This window comes from Erinaceus europaeus, chromosome 17 (assembly GCF_950295315.1).
Source record: "Erinaceus europaeus chromosome 17, mEriEur2.1, whole genome shotgun sequence".
NCBI classification, from domain to species: domain Eukaryota; kingdom Metazoa; phylum Chordata; class Mammalia; order Eulipotyphla; family Erinaceidae; genus Erinaceus; species Erinaceus europaeus.
Window position 1 is genome coordinate 44,575,577 of NC_080178.1, and position 12,305 is coordinate 44,587,881.

Here is a 12,305-nt window from a genome sequence, read left to right on the forward strand (position 1 = left end):
GGGCTGGGGTCAGCCTCCTGCGGGCTGCCGGGCTGTGGGGCTGCGGGCGTTGTGTGTGTGGGGGGGGGAGGCTGGGATGCTTGCAGATTTCAAAGCACGAGGGTGGGCGGGCCAGCTGTGCAGAAGGCGTGGGCCGAGGTGCCCAGGGGTGGCTGCCAAGATAGGCCACCATGGCCGTGCCCCATGGCCCTGTCATATCTGCTGTCCTGCCCCATGGCCCTGCCATGTCTGCTGCCCTGCTCTCAGTGGCTGAGCAGCATGGAGGGAGCCGTCACCCAGTGCCTCACAACATGCAGCGGAAGGCCAGCTCCTTTGGGCTGGCGTCTGGGGGCTCCTGCAGGATGGCGTCATGGGGCTCCTGCAGGTGGTCATCGGGGGCTCCTGTGGGCCAGTCTTGGGGGGCTCTTGCGGGCTGGCGTCGGGGGGCTCCTGCAGGCGGGTGTGGGGGGCTCCTGCAGGATGGCGTCATGGGGCTCCTGCAGGTGGTCATCGGGGGCTCCTGTGGGCCAGTCTTGGGGGGCTCTTGCGGGCTGGCGTCGGGGGGCTCCTGCAGGCGGGTGTGGGGGGCTCCTGTGGGTTGGCGTCAGCCTCCTGCGGGCTGCGGGGCTGCGGGCATGGTGTGTGGGGTTGTCTGGGTGCGGCCAGCTGGCTGGCTGGCTGCTCCACCAAGTGGAAATGGCAGCTCCACGCCTCGCCCCCCGCCTGCTGGCTTCTCCCGACTCTGCTGGCTGTTCTGAGTGCGCCTGAGGAAGTGGAAACCACAGAGTGGTCCAGAGATAAATGTTCCAGAAACAGCAAAACAGCCTTGTGAAGAAAGGGCAGAGGCGTTTGGAGATCTCTTGACAAGCAGAAGAGAAGGCCATAGTACATAGGTAGTCAAAATCTTCACTTATCTGGGAGTTGCGCAGGTCCGGTCCCACGGTGTAGGCGCCATATGTTGTTTTCGACAGGCTGGCTTCAGCAGGCTGGGCTATCTTCACGGGCGGGTAACAGAGACGACCAGAGACACACGGCTGGGCCTGGAAGCTATATTTATTTATTTAAGATCAGCGATTTATAAACTAAACCAAACTAATCACCAAACACAACTCTCCTGCCTCCTTCTCATGCGGTGGCGCCAATTACCACTCAACTCTGGAACTCTGTTGGGGTTTCTTCCTAGGGCGGGGACAAGTGGCCCAGCCAAAACTAGCAGGACTAAACCACAATCAACTAGAGATGGGGGGAGGGGGACCGAAGCAATACCAACACTGGAGTGCTTGAATTCCTGTACATTTTAATGCACATACTTGGGCAGGTGCATCACCACTTGGACCCTCAACTTTACTACTTCACCACCCACCTTCCTACTTTTAAAAAAACAATTACTGGGTAGGGATGGGTGGTAGCACAGCGGGTTAGGCACACATGGTGTGAAGCACAAGGACCAGCATTAAGGATCCCAGTTCAAGTCCCTGGTTCCCCACCTGAAGGATGGGGTTGTTTCACATGTGGTGAAGCAGGTATGCAGGTGTCTCTCTCTCCCTTTCTTCCCCTCCTCTCTGATTTCTCTTATCCTATCCAACAATAATAACAGCAATAACAATAAGGACAACAAAATGGGAAAATTGGAAAAATGGCTCCCAGGAGCAGTGGATTCACAGTGCAGGCACTGAGCCTCAGTGATAACCATGGAGGAAAAAAAAAAAAAAAAAAAAACTTACTTATTAACATGAGAGAGAAGGGGAAATAATCAGAGCGTCACTCTGGCACAAGTGATTCTGGACACTGAACCCAGAATCTCATGCTTTGGAGTCCAGTATTCTAGCCATTGCCCAACTTCAGGGCCATAAAAATTTATTTTCAGAAAAGAAAGAAAGAGACAGAACTAGAGTTCTGGCACTTTAAAGTTAGGAATCAAACTTCTTTATTTTTTACTTTATATTTTATTTGTTATTGATTGTATAAAGACAGAGAATATAGAGAGGGAAGGGAGGAGGGAGAGAGAGAGAGAGAAGAGAGACCCGAGATACTGCTTTACTACCCCTCAAGCTTCCCTGCTGCATGTGAGGACGGGGGGCTTGAACTGGAGTCCTAGCACATGGTAACATGCATAATGAACCAGGTGCTCCACCGCCCAGCCCCCCAGGAAGCAGACTTCTTAAGTCCAGAGTTAGAGCACAGTGCCACATTGTTGAGCAATCATGGACCCAAAGCTTGGATTAGTGGAGAGGAAGTGTTAGGGAGGTACTCACTGCAAACTCTAATGTACTTCTGCTTTCAGTTATATATTTTGCAGTAGTTTATGTATATGTGTGAACATATGGTCTCCCTCACAGAAACTGGTGCAATATTATTTGATATGGATTGGGAGAGGCATACGGGAAAGTGGGCCCTATCCAAGGGTTCCAGGACTGGGGGAAGTAGGGGCTCTATAGTGGAGATGTGAGGTTCCTGCTGTCTCAGGGTTCACAAAGACTATCGATAGTTAATGTTATCATCACATTATTTGGTAATTGGGTTAACTTTGAAAAGTCCTTTTGTTATGGTTTGCTGTAGAGTACCCAGTATCTTGTATATAGCTGTGCTATTAGATGCTTCTGATCTACTTGGTCTCGGCTTTTGAGAGAGTTCGCATATCAAATACACAGCCTATATATTAAAAGGTTTCAGGTTGTGTTTTGAAAAACTTTGAGACATACAATTGATTTCCCCCTCTCATATTAATTAACTAGTGATTTATATGTCTACATTTTGCTAGGAGTGTACATAAACACCATTCCCACCACCAAAAGACTGTGACCCATCCCTCCCACCCACTGGCCTGGGAAGCTGCATGTCTACCCCTCAGCACAGGGTTTTTACTTTGGTGCCCTACTTACAATTTGATCAGGTCCTGCTTTTAGTTTCCCTTTCAGATCTTCTTACTCAACTTCTGTTGATGAATGGGATCATCCCATACTCATCTTTATCTTTCTGACTTAGCTCACTTAACATAATTCCTTCTAGCTCTGTCCAAGATGGGTCAGAGAAGGTGGGTTCATTGTTCTTGATAGCTGCATAGTATTCCATTGTGTATATATACCACAGCTTTCTCAGCCACTCATCTGTTGTTGGGCACCTGGGTTGCTTCCAGGTTTTAGATATTATGAATTGTGCTGCTATGAACATAGGAGTACACACCTCTTTTTGGTTGGGTGTTATGGAGTCCTTGGGGTATAACCCCAGCAGAGGAATTACTGGATCATATGGAAGATCCATGTCTAACCTTCTGAGAGTTTTCCAGACTGCTCTCCACAGAGACTGTACCAATATACATTCCCACCAGCAATGTAAAAGGGTTTCTCTGTCCCCACAACCTCTCCAGCATTTGTTGCTGCTGTCCTTTTTGATGTATGCCATTCTTACAGGAGTGAGGTGGTATATTAGTGTTTTCTTAATTTGCATTTCTCTGACAATCAATGACCTAGAGCAGTTTTTCCTATGTTTGTTAGCCTTTTGTATCTCCTCTGTAGTGAATGTTTTGTTCATATCATCTGCCCATTTTTGGATGGGGTCATTTGATTTTTTGGTGCTAAGTTTGCTGAGCTCTTTGTATATTTTGGTGATTAGTTTGTTGTCTGATGTATGGCATGTGAAGATCTTCTCCCATTCTGTGAGGGGTCTCTTTGTTTGTGTGATAGTTTCTTTGGATGTGCAGAAGCTTTTCAATTTGATGTAGTCCCATTGGTTTGTTTCTGCTCTAGTCTTCCTTGCAATTGGGTTTGATTCATCAAAGATGTCCTTGAGGTGTAGGTGGGAAACTGTTTTACCAATGTTTTCCTCTAAGTATTTGATTGTTTCTGGTCTGACATCTAGGTCTTTGATCCATTTGGAGTTGATTTTTGTTTCTGGTGAGATAAAGTGGTTCAATTTCATTCTTCTGCATGTTACAACCCAGTTTTCCCAGCACCATTAACTGAAGAGAGCCTCCTTTTTCCATTTAATCCTTTGTGCCCTCTTATCAAAGATTAGATGTCCATAGGTGTGGGGATTTATTTCTGGCCTTTCAATTCTGTTCCACTGGTTTGTGTGCCTATTTTTGTTCCAGTACCATGCTTTTTTGATGATGATGGCTTTATAATATAATTTAAGGTTTGGGAGTGTGATGCCTCCATTTCTGTTTATTTTCCTCAAGATGGTTTTGGCAATTCTAGGTGTTTTTAGGTTCCAGATAAATGAGTGTAGTGTTTGTTCTATTCTCTTCAAGATGCCTTTGTGGAAATTTGATGGGTATTGCAAGGATTAAGTATTCTAAGTATTGCTATGGTGACAACTGATTGTGGCTTTTTGTTTTTCCTTTTTGTCATCAGGGTTAGCACCAAGGCTCAGTGCCTGCAAGTCTCCACCATTTCCAGAGTCCACTCTTTTTATTATTATTATTTTAAATTTTTCTTTATTTATTTTATAGAGACAGTCAGAAATCACAAGCGAAGGGGGAAATAGAGAAGAAAAGAGAAAAAAATACCTGCAGCACTATTTCACTACTTGCAAAGCTTTCTCTGTGCAGATGGGGACAAAGGGCTCCAACCTGGGTCCTTGTAGGTTGTAACATGTGCACTCAACCATGTGAATCACCCCCTGGCCCCAGAGACCTATATTTTGTTTCTTTGGTTAGATAAAGTCTGGGGGTGGGGGGAGAAACAGAAAAGGGAAGACACTACAGCACTGTCCACCACTGATGAAGCTTCCCTGGGTCTTCTAGATGCTCCCATGTGGGACCTAGGACTTGAATGTGAGTCCTCCTGCATGGTAATGTGTGCACTCAGAGGAACCCACCTGCCAGCCCCTTATTAGCTTTTGGTGGATAAAACACAAGGATGTGATTCAAGTAAAGAAGGGTCAGTTATATAATGTGACCAATGAGGGTGCTGTGAGATGAAGATTTGGTTAGGGTTTGGGCTCTGGAGCTGCGGCATCCATAGACACTAATTAGTGTTTGAAAATTTAGATGTCATCAGCCTTACAGGGTAGTTAGGCCATGGGTTGTGAAAACCTGAGGCAGCTACAAACCTGGCATGCTAAGATGCTGTACTTCTTGTGGGGAGGCCTCTTTTTGGGCACAGACTCCCGGCTTACCTGCCCTGCTCTACACCAGATGCTGGGGCCTAAGAGAATGTTCGGTGGCAGCAGGAGTGAGCCTACAGGACTCAGTGTCCGGTGCTAGTGCAGTGACAAGAGATGACCCAGGGACTTGTGTCTGATAACAATCCATTTATTGAACAGCACATCAGGGATTATAAGGGGTCATAGGAGGAAGTAAGTTATCCATTCCATATATGGTTTGGGAGAACAGGGGCAAAGAGAGGTAATGGGTTGGGAAAAGAGCAGAGCATTTCTATCAAATGTTGAGCAAGGGGTTTAATTGATCAAAGGAACGAGGAAAGTAAGGTTATCAATAACTAAAATACAGAAAGGGTCTGAAGGGCAGAGAGAAGATAGATCATGTAAAAATAAAGGGACTGGAAGGGGTGGATGAGTAAGGAAAATGCTCCTAGTTATTGTTTGACGGAGCCGAACAATAATATATGGGTCATATGTGATCAAGGAAGATGAACTTCCATTTACTTCTGAGTAAGTAAACCATCTGGTTTGGGAACAAGGAAATTGACTGCATTCAGAGTCTTTGTGAGGCAGAGAGACTGACAGAGGGTGGTTGTTTTCCTCCATGCTCAATCTCAGGTAGAGAGAGACTAATAGAAAGGTCGTGCCATGCAGGCCCCCGTTTTTCAATGGGAGGTCCCACACCATGCTCAGCCATATCCTTACAATTTCCCTACACTAAGATATATACATTTACTCCTACACTGGATCATCAGGTAATTTCATTTTTATTAAAGGATCCTACAGTCTTCCAAAGGAACTGCAGAGTTTACATTCCCACAAGCAATATAATAAAGTCCCGTTGTCTCCACAACTTTACCCACATTTGTCATCTCCTGTTTTGTTTATGTAGGTCATTCTCCAGGTTTAATGTGGAATCTCAGTGTAGATTTTAGTTTGTGTGTGATCAATACTGGGTCACAAGAAATTATAGGACATAGTTCTACACCACACCTACCACCAAAGTTCTGTGTTTCAATCTCAACTCTGCTCACACAGTATGGGTTTTTACCTTTTCTTTTCTTTTCTTTTCTTTTCTCTTATTCATGAGTATCAGTTCTCTGGATTCCACAGGAGTGAAACTATCTGGTAGTTTTCTTTCATCTCTTTATTTATTGCTGAATTATAAGGTAATGGAATTTCAGTGGTAAGGTAAGTGGAATCTCAGTATAGTTTCAATTTGCACTTCTCTAATGTTAAGTATTTCTTCAGGTGTCTGTGTGCCATGTGAACCTCTTCATTCAACAACTGTTCAGTTATTTGGCCACATTTTTGTGTTTGTTTTTTTCCACCAGAGTTATTGCTGTGGCTCAGTGCCTGCACCATGAATCCACTGCTCCTGTAGGTTATTTTTTCCCCTTTTGTTGCCCTTGTTGTTTTATCATTGTTGGGGTTATTGTTGTTGTTATTGATGTTGTTGTTGTTGGATAGAACAAGGAGAAATGGCTAAAGGAGGGGAATCCAGAGATGGGGAGGGAATGATAGACACCTGCATACCTGCATCACCTCCTGTGAAGCGACTCCCCTGCAGGTGAGGAGCTAGGGGCTCGAACTGGGATCTGTGAGCCCTGCCAAGTGCGCTTAACCCACTGTGCCATCGCCCGGTCCCCTTGGCCACAATTTAAAAAAAAAGTCTTATTAGAGATTTAATCACGATTAACAAAACTACCAAATAATAGGGCAACAACACCATACTTGCCACCACCAGAGTTCCAAATCCCATACCCTCTGTTTGAAGATTGCCTATTCTTTATCCCTCTGGGAGTATGGACCAAAATTCTTTACAAGCTACAAAAAAGGGAAGGTCTGGCTTCTGCAATTGCTTCTCCTCTGAAAATGGTCATAAGCAGGTCGATCTATAACCCCAGGCTGTTCCTATCTTTACCTAATGGGGTAAGGCTCTGGGGAGGTGAGGTTCCAGGACACATTAGTGATTCTGTCTGCCCATGGAAATCAGGATGGCATCATGGTAGCATCTGCAACGTGGGGGGGGAAAGGCAGTAAGATATAAAGCGGGACAAATTGTTTAATGAACAGGAACGTAAAAGTAAGAAGAGAACAGATAGCAGTCCGGGAGATGAAGCAGAGATAAAACTTTGCACACTCAAGCATGGGATCCCGAGTTCTATCCCCAGCAGCACATGTGCCAGAATGATGTCTGGTTCTTTCTCTCTCTTCCTTTCTCATAAATAAATAAAATCCTTTCAAAAAAAAAAACAATAGAACTGATAAAACTAGGTGTCCTCATATGGAAAGAAACTAGGAAAGTCTATTTTAGGTTGTATCCAAGGGTTGGGACATATTTTTATTGCTATTTTGTTCCCCTTGTAATTTGTACCAGTTCCCTATAGATATTTAGTATCAGTCACTTCTACAAGTAGGAAGTGCAAATATCTTCTCCTAGTTACTGTGTCACCTGGTTATCCTTGGATAGCTTTTTCTTTTTCTTTTCTTTTCTTTTCTTTTTTTTTTTTTTTACAATGGCAGGTACATACTTCAGGGGGAGATGTCATAATCAGTGGCTGTGGTAGTCATCCAGGTAAGAGTTGAGATGAACCAGAATAAGGCAGTAGCAGTGATGGTACAGAAGAGACTGAGGTATTTTGAGGCATAATCTAAACAGACTAGCCCCTGTCACAGGTGAGGAGGAATTAGGAGACAACTTGGAGGCATTTCTATTTTAGAGAATGGTGATAGTTGGTGGTAAAAAAAGACTGACCAATTTATTTTGGAGGAAAGGTGTAGGGGGGTTCAATGCTTAACTTAATAGAGACAAAAAGCCTAGTTGGCTGAGATTTTGAACTGGCCACCCTAATGATATGTAAGGATCTGTCATGTCTTTATTTTTTTAATTTATTTCTTTATTGGGGAATTAATGTTTTACATTCAACAGTAAATACAATAGTTTGTACATGCCCAGTTTCCCATTTAACAATACAACCCACACTATATCATTTATCATCCTTCATGGACCTATATTCTCCCCACCTACCCACTCCAGAGTCTTTTACTTTGGTGCGTTATACCAATTAGATTTCAGGTTCTACTTGTGTTTTCATTTCTGATCTTGTTTTTCAACTACTGCCTGAGAGTGAGATCATCCCATATTCATCCTTCTGTTTCTGACTTATTTCACATAAGATGAATTTTTCAAGGTCCATCCAAGATCGGCTGAAAATGGTGAAGTCACCATTTTTTTTACATCTGAGAAGTATTCCATTGTGTATATAGATCACAACTTACTCAGCCACTCATCTGTTGTTGGACACCTGGGTTGCTTCCAGGTTTTGGCTATTACAATTGTGCTGAAAGAACATATGTGTACACAGATCTTTTTGGATGGATGTGTTGGGTTCCTTAGGATATACCCCAGGAGAGGAATTGCAGGGTCATAGGGTAGGTCCATTTTTAGCCTTCTGAGAGTTCCCATAGAGGTTGGACCAATTGACATTCTCACCAGCAGTGTAGGATGGTTCCTTTGACCCCACACCCTCTCCAGCATTTGCTGCTGTTACCTTTTCTGATGTATGTCATTCTCACAGGAGGGAAGTGGTATCTTGTTGTTATCTTTATTTGCATTTCTCTGACAATCAGAGACTTGGAGCATTTTTTCATGTGCTTCTTGGCCTTTTGTATCTCTTCTGTGGTGAATATTCTGTCCAAGTTCTCCCCCCATTTTTGGATGGGTTTATTTGTTGTCTTGTTGTTGAGTTGGGCAAGCTCTTTATATATGTTGGTTATTAAGCTCTTATCTGATGTATGGTGTGTAAAGATCTTCCCCATTCTGTGAGGGGTCTCTTGGTTTGTGTAGTGGTTTCTTTTGCTATGAAGAAGCTTTTTAATTTGATGTAGTTCCATAGGTTTATAATTGCCTTAGTCTTCTTTGTAATTGGATTCCTTTCATTGAAACTGCCTTTAAAATTTCTGCGGAAAAGAGCTCTGCCAATAATTTCCTCTAAGTATCTGATAGTTTGTGGTCTAACATCCAAGTCCTTGATCTACTTGGAATTTACTTTTGTATTTGGTGAAATACAGTGATTCAGTTTCATTCTTCTGCATGTTTCAAACCATTGTCTCCAACATCATTTGTTGAAGAGACTCTGCTTTCTGCATTTAATAGTCTGGGCACCTTTGTCAAAGATTAGATATCCATAGGTGTGGGGCCTCATTTATGGGCTCTCAATTCTATTAAACTGTTCAGTGTGTCTATTCATGTTCTAGTACCAACCAGTTTTTATGACAATGGCCCTAAAATACAGTTTGAAATCTGGGAGTGTGATGCCTCCAGTTCTGTTCTTTTTTCTCAAGATTGTTTTGGCAATTCTATATCTTTTCTGGTCCCAGATAAACATTTGTAGCATTTGTTCTGTTCTCCTAAAAAATGTGCTTAGGATCTTGATGGGATAGCATTAAATTTGTAGATGGCTCTGGATAATATATTCATTTTGATAATGTTAATTTTTCCAACCCATGAACATGGAATATCATTCCACTTCTTTGTGTCTTTTTCAATTTCCTTAAGTAGTGGCTCATAATTTTCAGTATGCAAGTCTTTCACTTCTTTGGTTAGATTTACTCCTAGATATTTTATTGTTTTTGTTGCTATAGTAAAAGGAATTGATTTCTGGATTTCAATTTCTTCGAACTTAGTGTTTGCATAGAGGAATGCCACAGAATTTTGAATGTTAATTTTATAGCCTGACACCGTTTCTGTATTGCCTGATGATTTCCAAGCGCTTCTCGCTGGATTCCTTGGGTTTTTCTATGTATACTATCACGTCATCTGCAAATAAAGAAAGTTTGACTTCTTCTACTACAATCTGTATGCCTTTAATTCCTTGCTCCTGCCTGATTGCTATAGCAAAAACTTCCAACACTATGTGGAATAGTAATGGTGATAGTGGGCATCCTTGTCTAGTACCTGATCTGAGTGGTAATGCTTCCCTTCCAGTTTTTCACCACTGAGTATGATGTTGGCTGTAGGTTTGCTATATATAGACTCCACATATATCTTTTTGATATACTGCTGTATCCGGTTGGCTAGAATTTTGTTCAATATTTTCGCATCTATGTTCATCAGAGATATTGGTCTGTAGTTTTCGTTTTTGTTGTTTCCCTGTCTGATTTTGGTATCAGAGTGATGTTGGTTTCATAGAAGCTGACAGGGAGTATTCCAGTGTCTTCAATCTTCTGGAAGACTTTTACAAGTAGAGGTATTAGCTCTTCTCTGAAGGTTTTGTAGAATTCATTTGTAAAACCATCTGGTCCAGGACTTTTATTTTTGGGAAGATTTTGATAACTGTTTCAATTTCATTAGCTGTGATGGGCCTGTTCATGTTATACACTTTCTCTTTACTTAGTTTTGGAAGTTGGTAGGTATCTAGGAAATCGTCCATTTCCTCCAGGTTCTCTATCTTGTTGGCATTTAGTTGTTCATAGAAACCTCACCTGATATGCTGAATTTCTGCAGTGTTTGTTGTGGTATCTCCTCTTTCATTTACTATCTGATTTATTTGGGTCTTCTCCCTTTTTTGTTTTGTGAGTCTGGCTAAAGGTTTGTCGATTTTGTTTACTGTTTCAAAGAACCAACATTTACTTTCGCTGATCTTTTGTAAGGTTTTCTTATTCTCAATGTTATTTATTTCTGCCCTAACTTTAGTGATTTCTGTCCATCTGGTTGCTTTTGGGTTCCTTTACTGTTCTTCTTCTAGGTCATTAAGATGTGCAATCAGGCTGTTTATTTGTGCTTTTTCTTGTTTCCTAATGTGTGCTTGTATAGCTATGAACTTCCCTCTTAGTACTGCTTTAGCTGTGTCCCAAATATTTGGATAGCTTGTGTCTTCATTTTCATTGAAGTCTTGAAACATTTTGATTTCTTCCTTTATTTCCTCTTTGACCCAGAAGTTGTTAAGAAGTATACTGTTGAGCTTCCATATTTTGGGAATGTTACTAGTCTTTTGATGATTGTTAAGTATTAGTTTAATTCCACTGTGGTCTGAGAAGATGTTTGGGATGATTGCAATGCTCTTGAATTGGCAGATGGTGTCTTTGTGGCCTTGAGAATGACCCAATGGATTTGAGTAAAATGTGTATTCCAGTTTCTTGGGATGAATGACTCTGAAAATGTCCAATAGTTCTAGTTTATCTATCTCTTCATTTAGCTTCCATATGTCTTTATTGATCTTCTGCCTGGATGATCTTTCAAGTTGAGAGACTGGGGTGTTGAAGTCCTCTACTATGGTTGTGTTGCTGTTTTAATATTGCTGTAGCTCTTTAAGTTTGATGTATTTAGATGGCTTCTCATTGGGTGCATAGATGTTAATAATTGTTAAGTCCTCTTGATTGACTGATCCTCTAAGCATTAAGTAGTGTCCATTCCTATCTTTTTTAATCTTATCTATTTTAAAGTCTATCGTGTCAGATATGAGAATAGCTCTTCCTGCCCTTTTTGTGGGCCATTGGCTTATATGATAGTTTTCCATTCTTTCGCTTTAAGTCTGTATTTGTCTTGTTGAGTTAGGTGGGTTTCCTGTAGACAGCATACTGTTGGGTTGTGTTTTCTGATCCATCTTCCTACTCTGTGTCTTTTAATAGGTGAATTCAGGCCATTGACATTTATTGATATCAAAGATTGAAGATATTTTAACGCCATTGTTGTAGAGTTTTAGAGTGTTTTGATATATGTCCTATTTGTGGTCGTCTGATTGTTTAAAGGAGACCTTTCAGAACTTCTTTCAGGGCAGACTTGTTGATAGTTGATTCCTTCAACTGTTGCATGTCTGAGAAGGTTTTGATGCCTCCATCTAGTCTGAATGACAGTGTATCAGGATATAGTATTCTTGGTTGAAAGCCTTTCTCATTGAGCACTCGATAGATATCTTACCATTCTCTTCTGGCCTGTAGTGTTTGTATGGAGAAGACTGCTGCTAATCTTATGGGTTTTCCTTTGTAGGTGTCTCTTTGTTTTTCTCTTGCAGCCTTCATGATCCTTTCTTTATCCTTATTCCTTTCCATTCTAAGTATGATATGTCTTGGTGTGTTTGGGTGTGGGTTAATTCTGTTTGGGACCCTCTGGGCTTCTTGAATCTTTATGTCTTTGATGTTGTCTAGACTAGAGAAGTTTTCAGCTATTATGGCTTGGAAAACACTTTCTTCCTCTCCTTCTTTCTTCCTCTGGTATGCCA